At 42.0% G+C, this 21,743-nt stretch overlaps 1 pseudogene; it reads left to right on the top strand.

Annotated features, from left to right (window-relative positions):
• Positions 1-19,868: 19,868 nt before the first annotated feature.
• LOC120065812 lies at positions 19,869-20,672 on the top strand (annotated as a pseudogene).
• Positions 20,673-21,743: the final 1,071 nt, after the last annotated feature.

The raw sequence follows: 21,743 nt of genomic DNA, 5'->3' as shown, positions 1-21,743 counted from the left end.
CACATGTGACCCATCATCGTGTGGAGAAGTGGACTGCTTGGCTCTGACAGGAATCTGTTGTTAATTTTCCTAGACCGCCACAGATGCTTTGTGTTCAACAAATGTGTTGATACCACTTAGCTCTTTCTCCTCCATTGGAGCAATCGCAATATGAAACACTTAGTATACAGAGAGCTGTGCCAGTAAATACAGTGCCTTGCATAAGTATTCAGACTCTTTGGATTTCTTCACATTTTATTGTGTTACAAAGTGGGATTAAATTGATTTAATTGTCATTTGTTTTTTTAACAATAGACACAACATACTCTAATGTGAAGTTTAGGAGTACATTTTGTCTTACCAAATGACATAAAAAGTTGCATGGACTCACTCTGTGTGAAATAATAGGGGTTGACATTATTTTTAAATGAATAACCCTTCCTCTGTCCCCCGTGTATACTACATCTGCAAGATCCCTCAGTCATCAAGTATTGAACTTCAAGCACAGATTCAAAAAGCCTCATAAAAAAGGTCAGTAATTGGTAGATGGGTAACAATAACAAATTAGACATTAAATATCTATTTAAACATGATCTAGTTAATAATTATGCCGTGCATTATGTATTAAACCACTCCACTATAATGACCTAAATGACAGTGAAAAGAAGAACACAAATATACAAAATATTCCAAAACATGCATCTTGTATGCAACAAGGCACTAAAGTAGTACTGCAAAAAAACATTTAAAAAAAAAAAAAAAAATTGACCTAAATGTAAAAGCTCTATGTTTGTGGTAAATCCAAGACATGGTGGTGGCAGCATCATGGTATGGGTAGGCTTGACATCGACAAATACTGGGGAGATTTTCAGGATAAACATTTATTTACTTCCACTTTGACATTAGTGTATATTGTGTAGATTGTTGACAGACATGTTTTAATTAAATTCATTTTAATCCAACTTTCTAACACAATAACGTGAAAGAAATCCAAGGGGGCTGAATAATTTTGCAAGGCACTGTATGTTAATTCTCCACAAATCTGGATAAACACTGTTTGAGTTGCAAAGAATCCGAATAAACCGACTGCCAGATGGACATTAATAAAATAATTGTATTTTTTTCAACAGACAGTTCTGATTCTTAATCAATCTCAACTGCAAGATGGTTTGGCCAAACGTCGGATCTCAGTGAAAATCTCTTGGATTACTGTATGTCTAACTGGGCTGACTGGAAGAGGACAGTCACAGGATCGTGTTGCTATCCAAGAGCCAGAAGATTCTATTCTGGGGACATTCCCAAAACCAATCCCAGATCTTCCCACATGAAAGTATACTACTATGGTTTAAATACTACAGTATTAATACATGTATATAATATATTCACTGTAATGTTTTTGTGTACATCTGTAGTATTTTATGGTATTTGCTTTAGTGCTTTTGCGGACTTTAATGTAGTATTTTTGCATTTTTGACTGTAGTATACTGTAAATAAAATCAAAGTGTATTGGTTGCTTACACAGATTTGCAGATGTAGCAAAATACTTGTGTTTCATGAAAACAGCCCCAGACCAATTTTCCTCCACCAAACTTTACAGTTGGCACTGTGCATTGGTAGCATTCTCCTGGCATCTACCAAACCTAGATTCGTCCGTTGGACTGCCAAATAGTGAAACGTGATTCATCACTCCAAAGAACACATTTCCACTACAGGAGGTTGGTGGCACCTTAATTGGGGAGGACGGGATCTTAGTAATGGCTGCAATGGAAAAAATGGAATGGTATCCAACTCATCAAACGCATGGTTTTCATGTGTTTGATACCATTCCATTCACTCCATTCCAGCCATTATACAAGCTGTCCTCAGCTCAGCGGCCTCCTGTGCTTTCCACTGCTCCAATGGCGGCGAGCTTTACACCACTCCAGCTGACGCTTGGCATTGTGCATGGGGATCTTAGGCTTGTGTGCTCGGCCATGGAAACCCCTTTCTTGAAGCTCCTGATGAACAGTTCTTGTGCTGACGTTGCTTCCAGAGGCAGTTTGGAACTCGGTAGTGAGTGTTGCAAACGAGGACAGACTATTTTTACACGCTTCAGCACTCGGCGGTCCAGTTCTGTGAGCTTGTGTGGCCCATTGTTGTTCCTAGACGTTTCCACTTCACAATAACAGCACTTACAGTTGAACGGGGCAGCTCCAGCAGGGCAGAAATTTGACAAACTAACTTGTTGGAAAGGTGGCATCCTATGACGGTGCCACGTTGAAAGTCACTGAGCTCTTCAGTAAGGCCATTCTACTGCCAATGTTTGTCTATGGAGATTGCATGGCTGCGCTCGATTTTATACACCTATCACCTTTATACACCTGGCTGAAACAGCCAAATCCACTAATTTGAAGGGGTGTCCACATACTTCTGCATATACAGTATATACACTACCGTTCAAAAGTTTGGGGTCACCTAAAAATGTCCTTGTTTTTGAAAGAAAAGCAAATTTGTTTACATTAAAATAACATCACATTTATCAGAAATACAGTGTAGACATTGTTAATGTTGTAAATTACTTTTGTAGCTGGAAACGGCTGATTTTTAATGGAATATCTACATAGGTGTACAGAGGCCCATTATCAGCAACCATCACTCCAGTGTTCCAATAGCATGTTGTGTTAGCTAATCCAAGTTTATCATTTTAAAAGGCTAATTGATCATTAGAAAACCGTTTTGCAATTATGTTAGCACAGCTGAAAACCATAAAGAGGCAATTAAACTGGCATTCTCTAGACTAGTTGAGTATCTGGAGCATCAGCATTTGTGGGTTCGATTACAGGCTCAAAATGGCCAGAAACAAATAACTTTTTTCTGAAACTCGTCAGTCTATTCTTGTTCTGAGAAATGAAGGCTATTCCATGCGAGAAATTGCCAAGAAACTGAAGATCTCGTACAACGTCGTATACTACTCCCTTCATAGAACAGCGCAAACTGTCTCTAACCAGAATAGAAAGAGGAGTGGGAGGCTCCAGTGCACAACTGAGCAAGAGGACAAGTACATTAGAGTGTCTAGTTTGAGAAACAGACGCCTCACAAGTCCTCAACTGGCAGCTTCATTAAATAGTACCCTTAAAACACCAGTCTCAACGTCAACAGTGAAGAGGCGATTCCGGGATGCTGGCCTTCTAGGCAGAGTTGCAAAGAAAAAGCCATATCTCAGACTGGCCAATAAAAGGAAAGATTGGCAAAAGAACACACACACTGGACAGAGTAAGACTGGAAAAATGTGTTAAGGACAGACAAATCTAAGTTTGAGATGTTCGGATCACAAAGAAGAACATTTGCGAGATGCAGAAAAAATGAAAAGATGCAGAAGGATTGCTTGACGCCATCTGTCAAGCATGGTGGAGGCAATGTGATGGTCTGGGGGTGCTTTGGTGGTCATAAAGTGGGAGATTGTGCAAAGTAAAAGGGATCTTGAAGAAAGAAGGCTATCACTCCATTTGGCAACGCCATGCCATATCCTGTGGACGGCGTTTAATTGGAGCCAATTTCCTCTTACAACAGGACAATGACCCAAAGAACAGCTCCAAACTATGCAATAACTATTTAGGGAAGAAGCAGTCAGCTGGTATTCTGTTTATAATGGAGTGGCCAGTACAGTCACCGGATCTCTACCCTATTGAGCTGTTGTGGGAGCAGCTTGACTGTAAGAAGTGCCCATCAAGCCAATCCAACTTGTGGGAGGTGCTTCAGGAAGCATGGGGTGAAATGTCTTCAGATTACCTCAACAGGTTGACAACTAGAATGCCAAAGGTCTGCAAGGCTGTAATTGCTGCAAATGGAGGATTCTTTGACGTTTGAAGGACAATTAATATTTCAATTAAAAATTATGATTTATAACCTTGTCAATGTCTTGACTATATTTCCTATACATTTTGCAACTAATTTCATGTATGTTTTCATGGAAAACAAGGACATTTCTAAGTGACCCCAAACTTTGAATGGTAGTGTATACAGTATATATACAGTACCTGTCAAAAGTTTGGACACACCTACTCATTCAAGGGTTTTTCTTTATTTTTAATATTTCTATATTGTATAATAATAGTGAAGACATCAAAACTATGAAATAACACATGGAATCATGTAGTAACCAAAAAAGTGTTAAACAAATCAAAATATATTTGATATTTGATATTCTTCAAAGTAGCCACCCTTTGCCTTCATGACAGCTTTGCACACTCTTGGCATTCTCTCAACAAGCTTCACCTGGAATGCTTTTCCAACAGTCTTGAAGGAGTTCCCACATATGCTGAGCACTTGTTGGCTGCTTTTCCTTCACTCTGTGGTCCAACTCATCCCAAACCATCTCAATTGGGTTGAGGTTGGGTGATTGTGGAGGCCAGGACATCTGATGCAGCACTCCATCACTCTCCTTCGTGGTCAAATAGCCCATACACAGCCTGGAGGTGTGTTGGGTCATTGTCCTGGTGAAAACTAAAAGATAGTCCGACTAAATGTAAACCAGATGGGATGGCGTATCGCTGCAGAATGCTGTGGTAGCCATGCTGGTTAAGTGTGCCTTAAATTCGAAATAAATCACAGACAGTGTCACCAGCAAAGCACCCCCACACTATCACACCTCCTCCTCCGTGCTTAACGTTGGGAACCACACATGCGGAGATCATCTGTTCACCTACTCTGCGTCTCACAAAGACACGGCAGTTGGAACAAAAAATCTCAAATTTGCACTCATCAGACCAAAGGACAGATTTCCTGTGTTTCTTGGCCCAAGCAAGTCTATTCTTCTTATTTGTGTCCTTCACTAGTGGTTTCTTTGCAGCAATCCGACCATGAAGGCCTGATTCACGCTGTCTCCTCTGAACAGTTGATGTTGAGATGTGTCTGTTACTTGTGTCAGTTCAACGGAGTATACTGACAGTTCATCAGTTAATCTTCTACATATCTGCACATCAAATTCAGGAAGGTAAACGCCTGCTCCTGTGCTCCACTATCTGGGTCCTTGGATCCATCTGTGAAAAGCGGTAAAAAAGCATAAAAACGTCTACCAATGTAATTGTCAACCAGTTTCCTTATATCACTGACTTCTGACCAATCTCTCCTTTTCTCTACCAAGGTTAGATCAACAACAGGATCTGGGAGTAACCATGGAGGACCATCCCCTATCACCATAAAAGGGCCAACCTCCAACTCCCTCAAACCACTCTCATCAGCAAGTTTTCCAACTGTCCAACCAAAACCACCGCCTTGTCTACTAGTATATTTTCAACAGTCATCTAGAACAGGAGCAATGGGATGCTGAACCTCACAGCCTTTCAACCTAACCCAATAAGCTAATGACAATTTTTTACACTGTATATCCAAAGGCATCTCACCTCTCTCCACTAGTAAGGCGCTAACAGATGTTGATGTAAATGCACCAATACATATCCTTAAACCTTTATACTGGATTCTGTCTAGCAACTAAATCCAAGTCTTCACCTCTGTTCCATAAACAATACACCTGTTACCAATGGTCGTCCTGATCAGAGCTCTATAAATATCTATCAACGATTGTCTATCAGCACCCCATTCATAACCAGAGGCCGAGCGCATAAGATTCACCAACTTCTTACACTTTGTTTCAACATTTATGACATCATCTTTCCATGTATATCGCTCATTGAACCTTAGACCCAAATATTTATACTTAGAAACCCTCCCATTAGGCTGTCCATACAGATACAACTGTATATATAGAACATACAACAAGACTTCGCCAATGACAATTTAAAACCCCAATCAATCGACCCTCTTTCAACATCCACTATAGCTTGTTGAATAGATTTGATCAGACATTCCTTCCCCTCTTCCAAATAGCTCCATCATCAGCATATAGGGAAGCCCCAATATCCCTACCTACATTAGAAAACACATTGTTAATCATAATGTTGAACAAAATAGGACTGACAGCACTGCCTTGAGGAATACCATTGTCTACTCCATAGGCATCAGATAAAATGGATTCTATTTTAACTCAAAAAGAGCGATTGAAATAAAAAGTCCAAAACCCAGTTATATAAACTCCCACCAATACCAAGTCTTTCCATCTTAATCAGTAGGCCTTCTCTCCACATAGTGCCATAAGCCTTTTCAATGTAAAAACATACAGTAGCATTACTTCTTTCATGACCAGAGTTTTTTCAAATTCATTGCTCCCCTTTACTAATGCATCCAAAGTAGATCTACCTTTACCGAATACACTTTGACATTGACTCAATAAACCTCTATGTTCCAAGAAATATGACAACCTATTGAATATCATCTTTTCCATCAGTTTACACAAGTTAGAGGTCAGTGCTATTGGTCTATAACTATCAGCACATGAAGGGTCTTTACCAGGCTTTACAAAAGGTAATATTACTGCACGTTTCCTACCAGAAGGTATAACCCCCTCACTCAAAATGGTATTAAATAATCCCTGGAGAACATGTATGACCTCATCAGGTAGATGCTTAAACATTCCATAGCACAACTCATCTTGACCTGGGGCTGTATATCCACAGCCTATTAAGACTTAAAAACAGCATCCAAAGAAGAGTCAACAGTATCCCTTTTCTGATCCACATTAACATGAGCATTTAAAATCTCACACCTGCATTGCTTAATTTGCTTCATCCAAAGTAAGCCCACTATGTACCCTAGCAAATGTCTTCCCCAACAAGTCAGTTTTTTGTTTTATCAGTTACGGACATGTTTAACCCACAACCAAAACTGCAATTCGAGTGGACTTCCTTCTTCAAGACAGCATGGTCACAAAATGGTTGCGCACAGAAATAAACCAACATCACCAACACCGTACAGCCTATACACACAAAGGCCCTTCCAAGTACAAAGCTCTCACCTGAACATGACAAAGGCGTGCCTTTATACATTTCCTGCATGTTCTCCCCTAATAAAGGGAAACTGACCAAAGCTTTGGTTCCTAGCCTGTCACAATATTCTTCAGTTACACGATTGTAACTGATTGAGGTTTAGGTGAGGGTTATGGTGATGCCCGTCTACCGTGGGACTCCTGTTAAAGAGCAGGTGGAGGCAGAGATGCAGTTCAGTTTAAGAGTCTTTATAGATTCAGGTAATGGAGATGATACAGGGCAGAGAATGATTGACCATTGTTGAAATGAGACTTGTCTTGAATGGAGACTTGGTTGGCTTTGTATAGAGTATGGTTTATCTAAAAGGAGACAGAAAGGTGCAAATAATAACGGACAATAACAGCAATGAACATACGTAATTAATAGGCTGTTAATGGCAATAATCAATGAAAAAATAAATGCAATAAGCATATAAATTGGTAACCCTATGCATAAATATAGCAGCAGTTAACAATGAATGGCCAGAAAGGGGGTTCAATAGCATGCTGCAGCAGGCTAATTTATCAATGGCTACATAGCATAGCATAGCAAGTAAGCAAGCAAAATAAAGCTAACAAAAGTAGCAAGCATAGCAATAAAACCAGCCTAGTTAGCATTAACAGGTGTCCATTAACACTACAAGTGCCAAGTAGAACAGATCAACAGACTCAAAATGGCTGCTTGACTGAGCCCCTAGCATTTCACAGTCATTAGGAGCCAATATCAATTATACAAAAAAAACTATGGTGAGAGTCCTCTTCTTCTCCTCTTTTATACAAAATATAAAAGCAACATGTAAAGTGTGGGTCCCATGATTTATGAGCTGAAATAAAAGATAGCAGAAATGTTCCATATGCACAAAAAGCGTATTTCTCTAATTTTGTGCAGAAATGTGAGCATTTCTCCTTTGCCAAGATAATCCATCCACCTGACAGGTGTGGCATATCAAGAAGCTGATTAAACAGCATGATCATTACACAGGTGCACCTTGTGCTGGGGATACACCAGCCCCTCCAGTGGTTAGAGCGTTGGGCCAGTAACCGAAAGGTTGCTGGATCGAATCCCCGAGCTGACAAGGTAAAAATCTGTCGTTCTGCCCCTGAGCAAGGCAGTTAACCCACTGTTCCCCGGGCGCCGAAGATGTGGATGTCGATTAAGGCAGCCCCCTGCACCTCTCTGATTCAGAGGGGTTGGGTTAAAAGCGGAAGACACATTTCAGTTGAAGGCATTCAGTTGTACAACTGAATCGGAAAGATAGTTAGGAGCAAGCCCATGTAATGCTTTGTAGGTTAGCAGTAAAACCTTGAAATCAGTCCTTGCCTTAACAGGAAGCCAGTGTAGGGAGGCTAGCACTGGAGTAATATGATCAAATTTTTGGGTTCTAGTCAGGATTCTAGCAGCCGTATTTAGCACTAACTGAAGTTTATTTAGTGCTTTATCCGGGTAGCCGGAAAGTAGAGAATTGCAGTAGTCTAACCTAGAAGTAACAAAAGCATGGATGAATTTTTCTGCATCATTTTTGGACAGAAAGTTTCTGATTTTTGCAATGTTACGTAGATGGAAAAAAGCTGTCCTTGAAACAGTCTTGATATGTTTGTCAAAAGAGAGATCAGGGTCCAGAGTAATGCCGAGGTCCTTCACAGTTTTATTTGAGACGACTTTACAACCATCAAGATTAATTGTCAGATTCAACAGAAGATCTCTTTGTTTCTTGGGACCTAGAACAAGCATCTCTGTTTTGTCCGAGTTTAAAAGTAGAAAGTTTGCAGCCATCCACTTCCTTATGTCTGAAACACAGGCTTCTAGCGAGGGCAATTTTGGGGCTTCACTATGTTTCATTGAAATGTACAGCTGTGTGTCATCCGCATAGCAGTGAAAGTTAACATTATGTTTTCGAATGACATCCCCAAGAGGTAAAATATATAGTGAAAACAATAGTGATCCCAAAACGGAACCTTGAGGAACACCGAAATATACAGTTGATTTGTCAGAGGACAAACCATTCACAGAGACAAACTGATATCTTTCCGACAGATAAGATCTAAACCAGGCCAGAACTTGTCCGTGTAGACCAATTTGGGTTTCCAATCTCTCCAAAAGAATGTGGTGATCGATGGTATCAAAGGCAGCACTAAGGTCTAGGAGCACAAGGAGAGATGCAGAGCCTCGGTCTGACGCCATTAAAAGGTAATTTACCACCTTCACAAGTGCAGTCTCAGTGCTATGATGGGGTCTAAAACCAGACTGAAGCATTTCGTATACATTGTATGTCTTCAGGAAGGCAGTGAGTTGCTGCGCAACAGCTTTTTCAAAGAAAATCGAGAGGAATGGAAGATTCGATATAGGCCGATAGTTTTTAAAATATTTTCTAGGTCAAGGTTTGGCTTTTTCAAGAGAGGCTTTATTACTGCCACTTTTAGTGAGTTTGGTACACATCCGGTGGATAGAGAGCCGTTTATTATGTTCAACATAGGAGGGCCAAGCACAGGAAGCTGCTCTTTCAGTAGTTTAGTTGGAATAGGGTCCAGTATGTATCTTGAAGGTTTAGAGGCCATGATTATTTTCATCATTGTGTCAAGAGATATAGTACTAAAACACTTAAGTGTCTCTCTTGATCCTAGGTCCTGGCAGAGTTGTGCAGAATCAGGACAGCTGAGCTTTGGAGGAATACGCAGATTTAAAGAGGAGTCCGTAATTTGCTTTCTAATGATCATGATCTTTTCCTCAAAGAAGTTCATGAATTTATTACTGCTGAAGTGAAAGCCATCCTCACTTGGGGAATGCTGCTTTTTAGTTAGCTTTGCAACAGTATCAAAAATAAATTTCGGATTGTTCTTATTTTCCTCAATTAAGTTGGAAAAATAGGATGATCGAGCAGCAGTGAGGGCTCTTTGATACTGCACGGTACTGTCTTTCCAAGCTAGTCGGAAGACTTCCAGTTTGGTGTGGCGTCATTTCCGTTCCAATTTTCTGGAAGCTTGCTTCAGAGCTCTGGTATTTTCTGTATACCAGGGAGCTAGTTTCTTATGACAAATATTTTTAGTTTTTAGGGGTGCAACTGCATCTAGGGTATTGCGCAAAGTTAAATTGAGTTCTTCTGTTAGGTGGTTAGCTGATTTTTGTCCTCTGACGTCCTTGGGTAGGCAGAGGGAGTCTGGAAGGACATCAAGGAATCTTTGTGTTGTCTGAGAATTTATAGCACGACTTTTGATGCTCCTTGGTTGGGGTCTGAGCAGATTATTTGTTGCGATTGCAAACGTAATAAAATGGTGGTCCGATAGTCCAGGATTATGAGGAAAAACATTCAGATCTACAACATTTATTCCATGGGACAAAACTAGGTCCAGAGTATGACTGTGACAGTGAGTAGGTCCAGAGACATGTTGGACAAAACCCACTGAGTCGATGATGGCTCCGAAAGCCTTCTGGAGTGGGTCTGTGGACTTTTCCATGTGAATATTAAAATCACCAAAAATGTTAATATTATCTGCTATGACTACAAGATCCGATAGGAATTCAGGGAACTCAGTGAGGAACGCTGTATATAGCCCAGGAGGCCTGTAAACAGTAGCTATAAAAAGTGATTGAGTAGGCTGCATAGATTTCATGACTAGAAGCTCAAAAGACGAAAACGTCATTTTGTTTTTGTAAATTGAAATTTGCTATCGTAAATGTTAGCAACACCTCCGCCTTTGCGGGATGGACGGGGGATATGGTCACTAGTGTAACCAGGAGGTGAGACCTCATTTAACACAGTAAATTCATCAGGCTTAAGCCATGTTTCAGTCAGGCCAATCACATCAAGATTATGATCAGTGATTAGTTCATTGACTATAACTGCCTTTGAAGTGAGGGATCTAACATTAAGTAGCCCTATTTTGAGATGTGAGGTATCACGATCTCTTTTAATAATGGCAGGAATGGAGGAGGTCTTTATCCTAGTGAGATTGCTAAGGCGAACACCGCCATGTTTAGTTTTTCCCAACCTAGGTCGAGGCACAGACACGGTCTCAATGGGGATAGCTGAGCTGACTACACTGACTGTGCTAGTGGCAGACTCCACTAAACTGGCAGGCTGGCTAACAGCCTGCTGCCTGGCCTGCACCCTATTTCATTGTGGAGCTAGAGGAGTTAGAGCCCTGTCTATGTTGGTAGATAAAATGAGAGCACCCCTCCAGCTAGGATGGAGTCTGTCACTCCTCAGTAGGCCAGGCTTGGTCCTGTTTGTGGGTGAGTCCCAGAAAGAGGGCCAATTATCTACAAATTCTATCTTTTGGGAGGGGCAGAAAACTGTTTTCAACCAGCGATTGAGTTGTGAGACTGCTGTAGAACTCATCACTCCCCCTAACTGGGAGGGGGCCAGAGACAATTATTCGATGCCGACACATCTTTCTAGCTGATTTACACGCTGAAGCTATGTTGCGCTTGGTGACCTCTGACTGTTTCATCCTAACATTGTTGGTGCCGACGTGGATAACAATATCTCTATACTCTCTACACTCGCCAGTTTTAGCTTTAGCCAGCACCATCTTCAGATTAGCCTTAACATCGGTAGCCCTGCCCCCTGGTAAACAGTGTATGATCGCTGGATGATTCGTTTTAAGTCTAATACTGCGGGTAATGGAGTCGCCAATGACTAGGGTTTTCAATTTGTCAGAGCAAACAGCATCATCTCTTTGCTCATTGTATAATTTCTTCTCGCTCTTCTCCTCTCACCTTATCCCTTTGCTTATGGACTTCAGTTCACAACACAAAAGCTGTCTGTGACCAGGCAAAAAAAACTTTCCAAGCCAAACCTTCATACCATAACCACTAACCGCTACACTCAGCCTACATCGTTGTCAGCATATTAGCTAACGTCATAGTCAACATACAGTAGCTACTAGTCAAAGTCAACATAGCTACTAGAACTAGCACGTTAGTAAACCCGCTACAGTCATGCAGTACAGTGTACAGCTAGCATTTACAAAGACGGGCAATAAATTAATAAAACCAAAAGCTTTCCTTGACTTGGAAGAGTTCCCGTGTTGGATAGTCATAGCCAGATAGCTAACATAGCAACCCTCTCTATTTAAGACAGGTGTTTTGAGTAAGCTAAACTAGCTAGCTGCATTCACTAGCTAAGTAAGTGAAAGTGAAAAAAATACAATGAAATATAGCTCTCTCTCTCTCTCTCCCTATCTCTCTCTTACTTCTCCTTCATTTTTGAATATATATTTTTTAAACTATTGTCTTTCTCTGTCTTTGACTCAACTACTCACCACATTTTATGCACTGCAGTGCTAGCTAGCTGTAGCTTGTGCTTTCAGAACTAGATTCAATCTCTGATCCTTTGATTGGGTGGACAACATGTTAGTTCATGCTGCAAGAGCTCTGATAGGTTTGAGGACGTCCTCCGGAAGTTGTCGTAATTACTGAGTACGTCTATGGAAGGGGATGAGAATCATAAGCCTCCTAGGTTAGATATTGAAGTCAATGTAGCCAGAGAAGGACGGAAACTAGCTGTCCTCCGGCTACACCATGGTGCTACCCCAGAGAGTGCTGTTGAGGCTACTGTAGACCTTCATTGCAAAACACTGTGTTTTAATCAATTATTTGGTGACGTGAATATATTTTGTACAGTTTTATCTAAAAAAGATAACTGTTTTAATGTTTCACTATTTAAATGTTTCAGAAATTCACTGAGGATGGTCCTCCCCTTCCTCCTGTTAGGAGTCTCCACTGCAAGTGTTACTACAGTGTGTTATCTATAAGAACGCTAAAGCTTTGACAGGAATTTAACGCACCGTCTCGACACTTAGGCTACATCACAAGAAAGAGAAGAAAGATAACTTTATTTTGATGGGTGTTCATTTTTTTGCGGAATTAAAAATGTGTATAATTTAATACAGTTGAAATGTTTACAAATTAGATGCGCTGAAATCAAACTTATGAAAATGCACACTTGGATTATAGTGATATAATGTTTGATCTCACAAACAATGTAAAGGTGTGTTTAGATAGGTGTAATCTAGAGCCAAGAGTGTTGATTTTTAATCAGAGGGTATCCAGCTATTGACACACTTGTTAAATTATACACGAGAATGTGACAACAACAGGCAGTCCAGACAGCACAGTGAGTGCAGGTAGGGTGGACAGAGCAGGTAGGGTAGACAGAGAAGGGAGGGTAGACAGAGCAGGGAGGGTAGACAGAGCCGGTAGGATAGACAGAGTAGGTAGGGTCGACAGAGCAGTTAGGGTAGACAGAGCAGGGAGGGTAGACATAGCAGGTAGGGTTGACAGAGCAGGTAGGGTTGACAGAGCAGGGAGGGTAGACAGAGCAGGTAGGGTAGACAGAGCAGGTAGGGTTGACAGAGAAGGTAGGGTAGACAGAGCAGGTGGGGTAGACAGAGCAGGGAGGGTAGACAGAGCAGGTAGGGTCGACAGAGCAGGTAGGGTTGACAGAGCAGGTAGGGTAGACAGAGCAGGTAGGGTAGACAGAGCAGGTAGGGTAGACATAGCAGGTAGGGTTGACAGAGCAGGTAGGGTAGACAGAGCAGGTAGGGTAGACAGAGCAGGGAGGGTAGACATAGCAGGTAGGGTAGACAGAGCAGGTAGGGTTGACAGAGCAAGGAGGGTAGACAGAGCAGGTAGGGTTGACAGAGCAGGTAGGGTAGACAGAGCAGGTAGGGTTGACAGAGCAGGGAGGGTAGACATAGCAGGTAGGGTTGACAGAGCAGGTAGGGTAGACAGAGCAGGTAGGATTGACAGAGGAGGTAGGGTGGACAGAGCAGGGAGGGTAGACAGAGCAGGTAGGGTAGACAGAGCAGGTAGGGTAGACAGAGCAGGTAGGGTAAACAGAGCAGGTAGTGTAGACAGTACAGGTAGGGTAGACATAGCAGGTAGTGTAGACAGAGCAGGGAGGGTAGACAGAGCAGGTAGGGTAAAAGAGTAGGTAGGGTCAACAGAGTAGGTAGGGTCGACAGAGCAGTTAGGGTAGACAGAGCAGGGAGGGTAGACAGAGCAGGTAGGGTGGACATAGCAGGTAAGGTAGACATAGCAGGTAGGGTAGACAGAGAAGGGAGGGTAGACAGAGCAGGTAGGGTAGACAGAGCAGGGAGGGTAGACAGAGCAGGTAGGGTAGACAGAGCAGGTAGGGTAGACAGAGCAGGGAGGGTTGACAGAGCAGGTAGGGTCGACAGAGCAGGTAGGGTTGACAGAGCAGGTAGGGTAGACAGAGCAGGTAGGGTAGACAGAACAGGGAGGGTAGACAGAGCAGGGAGGGTAGACAGAGCAGGTAGGGTAGACAGAGCAGGTAGGGTAGACAGAGCAGGTAGGGTTGACAGAGCAGGTAGGGTCGACAGAGCAGGTAGGGTTGACAGAGAAGGTAGGGTAGACAGAGCAGGTAGGGTAGACAGAGCAGGTAGGGTAGACAGAGCAGGGAGGGTAGACAGAGCAGGGAGGGTAGACAGAGCAGGTAGGGTTGACAGAGCAGGTAGGGTAGACAGAGAAGGTAGGGTAGACAGAGGAGGTAGGGTGGACAGAGCAGGTAGGGTAGACAGAGCAGGTAGGGTAGACAGAGCAGGGAGGGTAGTCAGAGCAGGTAGGGTAGACAGAGCAGGTAGGGTAGACAGAGCAGGTAGGGTAGACAGAGCAGGTAGGGTTGACAGAGCAGGTAGGGTAGACAGAGCAGGTAGGGTAGACAGAGCAGGGAGGGTAGACAGAGCAGGTAGGGTAAACAGAGCAGGGAGGGTAGACAGAGCAGGTAGGTTAGACAGAGCAGGGAGGGTAGACAGAGCAGGGAGGGTAGACAGAGCAGGTAGGGTTGACAGAGCAGGTAGGGTAGGCAGAGCAGGTAGGGTAGACATAGCAGGTAGGGTAGACAGAGCAGGGAGGGTAGACAGAGCAGGTAGGGTAGACAGAGCAGGTAGGGTGGACAGAGCAGGTAGGGTAGACAGAGCAGGTAGGGTAGACAGAGCAGGTAGGGTAGACAGAGCAGGGAGGGTAGACAGAGCAGGTAGGGTAGACAGAGCAGGTAGGGTAGACAGAGCAGGTAGGGTTGACAGAGGAGGTAGGGTAGACAGAGCAGGTAGGGTAGACAGAGCAGGTAGGGTAGACAGAGAAGGTAGGGTAGACAGAGCAGGGAGGGTAGACAGAGAAAATGTTTGGTGTTTGCAGCTCTGCTCCACCCCTTTATTCTTTATTGATTCATATATGCAAATACACCTGCCATATTTAGCAAATTAAGCACATATAATTGTCTTTATTTTAACACGAAATGTACAAACTAATACCTGATACAATAATAAAATGTATAGTGCCTCCTAAGAAAAAAAGTTTAATACCTGAATTCCCACCAAAATCCCTGAACTCCATTCATGATTTGTCTGCGCCAGAAAAATGTTTTATGTGCTATAATTTAGTCAATATCTGATGGATTATAAAAATTCAAAGAAATTGGGCTATCTTCATCCATTGTCCAACTGTTGTATTTATTAGAATTGTTTTAACAATTCATTGCTACTGTCTTGATTGGAATTGTTGCTTCACAGTTATGTTTTGACCTTTGTTGTGAATCTATGGCGAATACTCTCCATACTCCAACTTTTAGCTGTCTGTCTTTATTCAACTTAGATATCTACTCTTCAACCTATCTTTGGTAACACTGGGCAGCCATTGTGAATAAAACCAAGTTATTGTTTCCAATACGACAACCGTGCCAAGGAAGCACATCTGCTGTATGAGAGAGCTTCCAACTCTCAATTCATTATTAATACTGAATCTCATCTGGGTCAAGGCACAGGAAATGTAATTACTTTGTAATGCCCACATGTCATCATTTCCTAAAGTGCTGTCAGGAAAATAAAGTAATTCAAACATGTGGCCGTGCAGCCAAAAATAAACAACAATGCAAACAGCCTCTTATGACAATGACAGAAAGAGTAGGCAGATGGAGGATGCATAGCCAGCCGTTCACTTGGGAACTCACCCACTCTCTATAATCTTGGCAACTAGCAATACAAATATCAAAAAGGCTACGGCATTAAGCAGTTATAGTCAGTGTTTGTAGCTACTTCAGGGTATTTGTGTTTGAAACTAGCTTGGGGAAATGGCTATTCTCGGCCCCCAGTGTTCCGTTCAGCTCCTATGGGATATTATACTGTAACCTGATACTGTACAAGCTTCGTAGTGACAGTTCTCCTTGACTGTTACATAAATCACTTCCAATACTAGACTTGTTGTGATTATACAATCTTCATGTGTCCTGTGCAGGAGCCATGACAATTGACTTGTCTGGAAAACATATATTTGAATAATTGGGATAAGGCATATGATTTTAAGCCTGAAGCATTCCAAGTCTGGCATTATCCAAAATGGTGAGAGATCATATAAATACAGACCATGTTCCTATTGCTAAGATACATTCATTCATATTATGGTGAGTTATTAATAAGCCTATGGAGTTGTTACCTACAAGCTTCAAGTTAACAATACAGCTCAATGGTAAGTAAAAATCCTGCTTTGCAGTGGAACACTTGATATTGGTCTGAGTTCTATTTCTTGGTGCCATCTAGTGAGCGTGGTTGGGAATTACAGAGATTTGACCAATATATTAGTAGAAGTACTGGATCAGAACAGGTGGCGTCACTGTGGTTCCACTGTATGGAGGCTGGGGAGAGTTGATACTTTGGTCTTATATACACTGAACAAAAATATAAATGCAACATGTAAAGTGTTGGTCCCGCTATTTCATGAACTTAAATAAAAAAAATCCCAGAAATGTTCCATATGCACAAAAAGCTTATTTCTCTCATATTTTGTGTTGCATTTGTTTTACATCCCTTTTAGTGAGCATTTCTCCTTTGCCAAGAAAATCCATCCACCTGAGAGGTGTGGCTTGTGCTGGGGAAAATAAAAGGCCTCTCTAAAATGTGCAGTTTTGTCACACAACACAATGCCACAGGTGTCTCAAGTTTTGAGGGAGCGTGCAATTGGCATGCTGATGGCAGGAATGTCCAACAGAGCTGTTGCCAGATAATATGATTGTTAATTGATCTACCATAAGCCGCCTCCAACGTTGTTTCAGAGAATTTGGAAGTACATTCAACCGGCCTTACAACCACAGAGCACGTGCACGACGCCAGCCCAGGACCTCCACATCCGACTTCTTCATCTGCAGGATCGTCTGAGGAGGAGGCGGGTGCTGAGGAGTATTTCTGTCTGTAATAAAGCCCTTTTAGAGGGGAAAAACGAATTCTGATTGGCTAGGCCTGGCTCCCAAGTGTGTGGGCCTATGCCCTCTCAGGCCCACCCATGGCTGCGCCCCGGCCCAGTCGTGTGAGAAATCCATAGATTAGGGCCTCATTTATTTATTTCAATTGACTGATTTCCTTCTATGAACTGTAACTCAGTAAAATCTTTGAAATTGTTACATGTTGCATTTATATATTTTGTTCAGTATGTATTCTACATTCAGCCATATATATTTTATGACATCCAGTTTTTCAGTTTAGAGAGAGTGTACATCTAAGAATAAACGTGTTAGATTTACATACCTTACTCAAGGCAGTATTTTGAATCAGTTCCTATTGGGCAAAACATAATCTGCCGGAATCACAATTAAAACAATCTGTAAACGCATCCAACGAGTTTGTAGAGTCACAAGCTTGATTGATGTAGTCATTGCGGGCTCGGAATATGGGCCAAATACTACATTTCTGACTACTTTAAGTCCTCTACTGCACATCGTTGACATCAGGCAACAGAAAACCTGTTTACTCCTCACACAACCCCATATTACTTTTTTTTTAAATCTTACACATGACAATACGTGATGGCATGTCTTTAAACAATCCAATGAGGTGCAGAAGTTGGTATGATGTATCAATTAAGGGATGGGACCTTCTTTCAGGAAGCAGAGCAACATAAGCGCATGATGTGAGTGAAGGGTAAGATACATTGCTCTAAAGAAGCATATTTGATTTAATATATATTTCAAAAATGTTGTTTTCTTGTTGCCTCAGGACAATGTTGTGCAGTTAGGCAACTTTTTTTTGGCTCAGGGCAACGTTGTTCAGTTCAGTTCAGTTTTAGGGCAATGTCCTTCTCAGTGATAGACATGTAATTTGATGTAAAATTATGGCTTGGTCAATATCTTTGCCAAAATATCCACTGACATTCACAGGCAATGGACACAGCGACATTCTATTGGCGAAAGGATCCTAATGGAGCAGTCCTCCTGTCGTGAGGACAGTGAGCTGGAGGACAGTGACAGCGAGGCAGAATCAGGTTTGAGAGGCAGTGAAATACTAGTTTATGCCCCAACTTGTATTTCCTTATGAAAACAGTGGTTGTTTCTATTATATTTCACTTAATAAATGTTTCCCGAAAAGATCAAATTGTCCTTGGTGTTTCAGTAACCTTATGGCACAGCGTTGCCCTGAGGCAACACACTGGGTGTGTGGGTAAAAGTGACCCTTTTTTTTAATTGATACATTATCAGTGTGATGAGGCAGCCTTAGTCTCATCACCATTTTAAAAGGTATTTCAAAAGTATTTTTAATGAAGTTAATAGTAAAGGTACAGTATATACATGTGTGGTTTGGATAAAGTGCACTAGTCGATTGCCATGCATAGCTATCTACCAGTGTAGATGTTCCTGACCTTAACTGTTTGCTACCGTATTAGTTGCTCAGGTTTAAGCAAGGTGTGTTGAGTTAGATAACTAGCGTGTAATTCAGCCATGCTTTCAGTCTCCCTGAGTAGTAGTTCTAATCATGCTCTATTTGATGTAGCTCTGTCTTTTAAACTAAAGTTTACGTGACTAAATATGGTCATTTAAACAAATTAATGCAATTAACTTAAATCATGTTTTCCATAGTGTTACGTGGTCTAATAAACAACGTAAAGTTATTCTAATGAAATGCTCATTCTCATTGGTTAATAAGTGTGCACGGGTTCGAGGAGCTAAGGTATATATGCTGTGCTCAGGTTAAACACCATTTTGCAATGTGCTCCATAGCAGTTTGTTTGTTGTGTCCCGTATGTACAGGCAGTTGACTTAGGCTATTCCCAGTAAGGAGAGTGTTAGGTTCTGTTTAGAGCTGGAAAGGGGTAATTCCTTGTTATGCTGTTTAGCATTTAGGCCTTGTCTTAGCTGCAGCAGGAACCCTATTGAGGGGCTGAGCTTTAGACTCGCTGTCATTTTTGTCCGTTTTTGTATCCTGAATGTTGGTGCTAAGGAGACAAGCCATGTATTCTGAAACCCTGCATCTGTAATAAATTCAAGTATTGTTTTTGTACAATCATGGGTCCTCATTCCCACCTATCACCTCCTTTGGCTATTCTGGGTCTACAATCAGAAATACTTCATCTTCCTAAAAATCATATGGAATTGTTTTTCCATTAAAAACCTAAATGTGCGCAGTAGAGGTTAAGTGAATTTGGCCAAATACTTATGACTTCGTCAAATGGGGGGGGGGGGGGGGGGGGGGACTAGATACATAAAGTGCTTTCATTTTTAAACAGTACAACAGATATTGATTAATTTGAATTTTTTTACATTCAAATTTATGGTGACATTTGGCACTGTCGCCTCATGAAACATTTGATCTCAATTCCAAAATGCTGTAGTATAGAGCCAAATCAAAAAACGTAGCTTCACTCTCCAAATAAATACGGACGGGAGTGTATACCTAATCCACAAAAGCTGTAAACCCAGGGCTAACATGTGCAGACTTTATGGAGATGGAGAGAACATCAAACAAATAATGGGTTGAGTTCTCCCACAGCTTTATGCACTGTCAGATTCAAACAATCTGCTATGAGGTCTGCAGCTCACCCAGTGTTTCACTTTATCAGAATACATTACAGCTTACGTGTTGGCTCACTACCTTCTGAGTGCATATCAAGAAGGGGACTGCGGCTCATAGAACACCTCGGTGTTGTTTTAGAATAAGGGGTGCTGTAGATCTGCTGGTGTTGCTAATCTGTCTGTCTGGATTATTGGCTATGGGAGAGAGCAGAGGGATCAGAGAGAGTTTGATCGAGAGCCAACGGACTAAAGCTACAGAGACGACCTGCAAACAGACAAGCAGCAGGACAACTACAACCCCTGACATCTGGACCGAGCTGAAAGAACTAAGAGACATGGTGGTGGAATGGAGAACAGAGCTGAGGAACACGGAAGCCAGACTGAAGGACAGGGAGGACCAGGCGGAGGAGCAACAACTTTAGCTTAGGCTGACCAAGGAGGATGTGCAGGAGCTGAAGACAGGAAATGCAGCCCAAGCTGATGAACTGTCAGCTATGGAGGCCAGAGTGACAGCCAGTGAGAGTGGGAACACAGCCTTGAAGGCCAGAGTCACAGTCAGTGAGAGGGAGGTGGAGGAGCTAAAGGCAGAGAGCCCAGTCAGACCAAAGGTGGCCTTCTCTGCTAGTTGGGCTAATTTAGGACAAGTAGGACCGTTCAATAATGAATATTGGTATACAGTATAGTCTTCAACACTGGCATGACCTACAACCCAACTGCAAGCATCTTCACAGCACCAGTGAAAAAAGGTATACTACTTCAGATGTACAGCCCATAATTACCACACTATACATTATATGACCGTTTTCCTCCACCACAATAATCAGAAAGTTATGGATAATTCTGTATATGATTCTAATGGATAGGATGCACGTGTGTCTAATACATTGTCTTTAGAGCTGGAGGAGGGCGATGTGGTCTCGATACGTCTCCCCAAAGACCACGGAGTCCATTGCAATGGTTCCCAAACCACATACAGTGGCTTCCTACTCTTCCCTATGTGAGGGGAGCACCATACTGTACTGCTGCAATGAACTGCTGTAACAAAAAGCTTTTTGATGTGAGCAGTTCTGGGGTTAAGATGTTCCTTCATAATCACTAAAAAACTACTAATACTGGTGGTTGTGTTATTTTCTTGAAGGGTGAATGTCTTCAGAGCATTGAGTCGATTGATTTCCCTCATGTCTTTATTCCAACTTCCATACATTTTTACCCCATTCAGTTGGATAAACCCGCTGGATACAGACTTAATCATGGTGATTGTGAAGCGGAATGCAGCTGTGACGATGATGTCCGGTCCTTAGACTCGTGAATGATAGTCATGAGAGTCTGAGGTGACATGAGCCTTATGTCATTGTGACGTTCTGGGGCTACAGCAGATAGACCGACACACAGACACGCACACACAGACACGCACACGCACACACACAAGCAATATTTGTCAGACCATGAGACATCCTGAAAATTGGTCCTCTCACAAAATCGACTGTAGGTCTACAAACTATTATGACCCCTCTATGGGGTTACAGCAGATAGGCACACACACACACACACACACACACGCACACACACACACACACACACACACACACACACACACACACACACACACACACACACACACACACACACACACACACACACACACACACACACACACACACACACGTCAGAAACTGCTACTTACTGTCTGTAATAGTGACTCAGTCACATCAGGGTGTGCATGGCTGAGCTCCCTGCACGGTAAGCTCAAACAAATAACATTGTTCTTTGTTTACTATAATAACACATATTACCAGTGACAGTAACGCTAAATATATGTACATTCAATTCAGTCAAAACAATGAAACCACACATTTCAGTATTTACCCACTAGGCACAAACTGGTTGAATCAACATTGTTTCAATGTCCTTTGTCAACATATTGTGACGAGGAATTTACGCGGGGAATACATTTGATTTGAAAAAAGTCATCAACTGTTGTTTTGAGGGTGACATTTCAACCAAAGGATTATGTCATCATGGTAACCAAATTTCAACATAGACAAACCTTGCATAAAATATGTTGAAATTGT

This window comes from Salvelinus namaycush, chromosome 21, assembly GCF_016432855.1.
Source record: "Salvelinus namaycush isolate Seneca chromosome 21, SaNama_1.0, whole genome shotgun sequence".
NCBI classification, from domain to species: Eukaryota; Metazoa; Chordata; class Actinopteri; order Salmoniformes; family Salmonidae; genus Salvelinus; species Salvelinus namaycush.
This window is presented reverse-complemented; position numbering and strand designations above follow the sequence as displayed.